The sequence below is a fragment of the Montipora capricornis genome, chromosome 9, assembly GCF_036669925.1.
Source record: "Montipora capricornis isolate CH-2021 chromosome 9, ASM3666992v2, whole genome shotgun sequence".
Classification (NCBI taxonomy): domain Eukaryota; kingdom Metazoa; phylum Cnidaria; class Anthozoa; order Scleractinia; family Acroporidae; genus Montipora; species Montipora capricornis.
Window position 1 is genome coordinate 20651319 of NC_090891.1, and position 5037 is coordinate 20656355.

The following is a 5037-nucleotide window of genomic DNA, read 5'->3' on the forward strand; positions in this document are numbered from 1 at the left end:
TTTTCGACACTTTTGCGAAAAATGTTATTTCTCTTCTAATAGGTCTTTTTTCATGCGGTTTTTTGCATAGCACAAATCTAGGATAGTTTAGCTTTCAATCCATACTAATTAGGCCATCAGGCGACTTGTATTTCCTATTTTTTTAGCCTTCCGAAGTTCGATCAAAAAATCGGCCATTTTTGAAAATTTTCCTTTGGTCCCCCCTTTGCTACTTTGCCAAAAATGGCCATTTTCGACACTTTTGCGAAAAATGTTATTTCTCTTCTAATAGGTCTTTTTTCATGCGGTTTTTTGCATAGCACAAATCTAGGATAGTTTAGCTTTCAATCCATACTAATTAGGCCATCAGGCGACTTGTATTTCCTATTTTTTTAGCCTTCCGAAGTTCGATCAAAAAATCGGCCATTTTTGAAAATTTTCCTTTGGTCCCCCCTTTGCTACTTTGCCAAAAATGGCCATTTTCGACACTTTTGCGAAAAATGTTATTTCTCTTCTAATAGGTCTTTTTTCATGCGGTTTTTTGCATAGCACAAATCTAGGATAGTTTAGCTTTCAATCCATACTAATTAGGCCATCAGGCGACTTGTATTTCCTATTTTTTTAGCCTTCCGAAGTTCGATCAAAAAATCGGCCATTTTTGAAAATTTTCCTTTGGTCCCCCCTTTGCTACTTTGCCAAAAATGGCCATTTTCGACACTTTTGCGAAAAATGTTATTTCTCTTCTAATAGGTCTTTTTTCATGCGGTTTTTTGCATAGCACAAATCTAGGATAGTTTAGCTTTCAATCCATACTAATTAGGCCATCAGGCGACTTGTATTTCCTATTTTTTTAGCCTTCCGAAGTTCGATCAAAAAATCGGCCATTTTTGAAAATTTTCCTTTGGTCCCCCCTTTGCTACTTTGCCAAAAATGGCCATTTTCGACACTTTTGCGAAAAATGTTATTTCTCTTCTAATAGGTCTTTTTTCATGCGGTTTTTTGCATAGCACAAATCTAGGATAGTTTAGCTTTCATCCATACTAATTAGGCCATCAGGCGACTTGTATTTCCTATTTTTTTAGCCTTCCGAAGTTCGATCAAAAAATCGGCCATTTTTGAAAATTTTCCTTTGGTCCCCCCTTTGCTACTTTGCCAAAAATGGCCATTTTCGACACTTTTGCGAAAAATGTTATTTCTCTTCTAATAGGTCTTTTTTCATGCGGTTTTTTGCATAGCACAAATCTAGGATAGTTTAGCTTTCAATCCATACTAATTAGGCCATCAGGCGACTTGTATTTCCTATTTTTTTAGCCTTCCGAAGTTCGATCAAAAATCGGCCATTTTTGAAAATTTTCCTTTGGTCCCCCCTTTGCTACTTTGCCAAAAATGGCCATTTTCGACACTTTTGCGAAAAATGTTATTTCTCTTCTAATAGGTCTTTTTTCATGCGGTTTTTTTGCATAGCACAAATCTAGGATAGTTTAGCTTTCAATCCATACTAATTAGGCCATCAGGCGACTTGTATTTCCTATTTTTTTAGCCTTCCGAAGTTCGATCAAAAAATCGGCCATTTTTGAAAATTTTCCTTTGGTCCCCCCTTTGCTACTTTGCCAAAAATGGCCATTTTCGACTTTTTTCGGAAAAATGTTCTTTCTCTTCTAATAGGTCTTTTTTCATGCGGTTTTTTGCATAGCACAAATCTAGGATAGTTTAGCTTTCAATCCATACTAATTAGGCCATCAGGCGACTTGTATTTCCTATTTTTTTAGCCTTCCGAAGTTCGATCAAAAAATCGGCCATTTTTGAAAATTTTCCTTTGGTCCCCCCTTTGCTACTTTGCCAAAAATGGCCATTTTCGACACTTTTGCGAAAAATGTTATTTCTCTTCTAATAGGTCTTTTTTCATGCGGTTTTTTGCATAGCACAAATCTAGGATAGTTTAGCTTTCAATCCATACTAATTAGGCCATCAGGCGACTTGTATTTCCTATTTTTTTAGCCTTCCGAAGTTCGATCAAAAAATCGGCCATTTTTGAAAATTTTCCTTTGGTCCCCCCTTTGCTACTTTGCCAAAAATGGCCATTTTCGACACTTTTGCGAAAAATGTTATTTCTCTTCTAATAGGTCTTTTTTCATGCGGTTTTTTGCATAGCACAAATCTAGGATAGTTTAGCTTTCAATCCATACTAATTAGGCCATCAGGCGACTTGTATTTCCTATTTTTTTAGCCTTCCGAAGTTCGATCAAAAAATCGGCCATTTTTGAAAATTTTCCTTTGGTCCCCCCTTTGCTACTTTGCCAAAAATGGCCATTTTCGACACTTTTGCGAAAAATGTTATTTCTCTTCTAATAGGTCTTTTTTCATGCGGTTTTTTGCATAGCACAAATCTAGGATAGTTTAGCTTTCAATCCATACTAATTAGGCCATCAGGCGACTTGTATTTCCTATTTTTTTAGCCTTCCGAAGTTCGATCAAAAAATCGGCCATTTTTGAAAATTTTCCTTTGGTCCCCCCTTTGCTACTTTGCCAAAAATGGCCATTTTCGACACTTTTGCGAAAAATGTTATTTCTCTTCTAATAGGTCTTTTTTCATGCGGTTTTTTGCATAGCACAAATCTAGGATAGTTTAGCTTTCAATCCATACTAATTAGGCCATCAGGCGACTTGTATTTCCTATTTTTTTAGCCTTCCGAAGTTCGATCAAAAAATCGGCCATTTTTGAAAATTTTCCTTTGGTCCCCCCTTTGCTACTTTGCCAAAAATGGCCATTTTCGACACTTTTGCGAAAAATGTTATTTCTCTTCTAATAGGTCTTTTTTCATGCGGTTTTTTGCATAGCACAAATCTAGGATAGTTTAGCTTTCAATCCATACTAATTAGGCCATCAGGCGACTTGTATTTCCTATTTTTTTAGCCTTCCGAAGTTCGATCAAAAAATCGGCCATTTTTGAAAATTTTCCTTTGGTCCCCCCTTTGCTACTTTGCCAAAAATGGCCATTTTCGACACTTTTGCGAAAAATGTTATTTCTCTTCTAATAGGTCTTTTTTCATGCGGTTTTTTGCATAGCACAAATCTAGGATAGTTTAGCTTTCAATCCATACTAATTAGGCCATCAGGCGACTTGTATTTCCTATTTTTTTAGCCTTCCGAAGTTCGATCAAAAAATCGGCCATTTTTGAAAATTTTCCTTTGGTCCCCCCTTTGCTACTTTGCCAAAAATGGCCATTTTCGACACTTTTGCGAAAAATGTTATTTCTCTTCTAATAGGTCTTTTTTCATGCGGTTTTTTGCATAGCACAAATCTAGGATAGTTTAGCTTTCAATCCATACTAATTAGGCCATCAGGCGACTTGTATTTCCTATTTTTTTAGCCTTCCGAAGTTCGATCAAAAAATCGGCCATTTTTGAAAATTTTCCTTTGGTCCCCCCTTTGCTACTTTGCCAAAAATGGCCATTTTCGACACTTTTGCGAAAAATGTTATTTCTCTTCTAATAGGTCTTTTTTCATGCGGTTTTTTGCATAGCACAAATCTAGGATAGTTTAGCTTTCAATCCATACTAATTAGGCCATCAGGCGACTTGTATTTCCTATTTTTTTAGCCTTCCGAAGTTCGATCAAAAAATCGGCCATTTTTGAAAATTTTCCTTTGGTCCCCCCTTTGCTACTTTGCCAAAAATGGCCATTTTCGACACTTTTGCGAAAAATGTTATTTCTCTTCTAATAGGTCTTTTTTCATGCGGTTTTTTGCATAGCACAAATCTAGGATAGTTTAGCTTTCAATCCATACTAATTAGGCCATCAGGCGACTTGTATTTCCTATTTTTTTAGCCTTCCGAAGTTCGATCAAAAAATCGGCCATTTTTGAAAATTTTCCTTTGGTCCCCCCTTTGCTACTTTGCCAAAAATGGCCATTTTCGACACTTTTGCGAAAAATGTTATTTCTCTTCTAATAGGTCTTTTTTCATGCGGTTTTTTGCATAGCACAAATCTAGGATAGTTTAGCTTTCAATCCATACTAATTAGGCCATCAGGCGACTTGTATTTCCTATTTTTTTAGCCTTCCGAAGTTCGATCAAAAAATCGGCCATTTTTGAAAATTTTCCTTTGGTCCCCCCTTTGCTACTTTGCCAAAAATGGCCATTTTCGACACTTTTGCGAAAAATGTTATTTCTCTTCTAATAGGTCTTTTTTCATGCGGTTTTTTGCATAGCACAAATCTAGGATAGTTTAGCTTTCAATCCATACTAATTAGGCCATCAGGCGACTTGTATTTCCTATTTTTTTAGCCTTCCGAAGTTCGATCAAAAAATCGGCCATTTTTGAAAATTTTCCTTTGGTCCCCCCTTTGCTACTTTGCCAAAAATGGCCATTTTCGACACTTTTGCGAAAAATGTTATTTCTCTTCTAATAGGTCTTTTTTCATGCGGTTTTTTGCATAGCACAAATCTAGGATAGTTTAGCTTTCAATCCATACTAATTAGGCCATCAGGCGACTTGTATTTCCTATTTTTTTAGCCTTCCGAAGTTCGATCAAAAAATCGGCCATTTTTGAAAATTTTCCTTTGGTCCCCCCTTTGCTACTTTGCCAAAAATGGCCATTTTCGACACTTTTGCGAAAAATGTTATTTCTCTTCTAATAGGTCTTTTTTCATGCGGTTTTTTGCATAGCACAAATCTAGGATAGTTTAGCTTTCAATCCATACTAATTAGGCCATCAGGCGACTTGTATTTCCTATTTTTTTAGCCTTCCGAAGTTCGATCAAAAAATCGGCCATTTTTGAAAATTTTCCTTTGGTCCCCCCTTTGCTACTTTGCCAAAAATGGCCATTTTCGACACTTTTGCGAAAAATGTTATTTCTCTTCTAATAGGTCTTTTTTCATGCGGTTTTTTGCATAGCACAAATCTAGGATAGTTTAGCTTTCAATCCATACTAATTAGGCCATCAGGCGACTTGTATTTCCTATTTTTTTAGCCTTCCGAAGTTCGATCAAAAAATCGGCCATTTTTGAAAATTTTCCTTTGGTCCCCCCTTTGCTACTTTGCCAAAAATGGCCA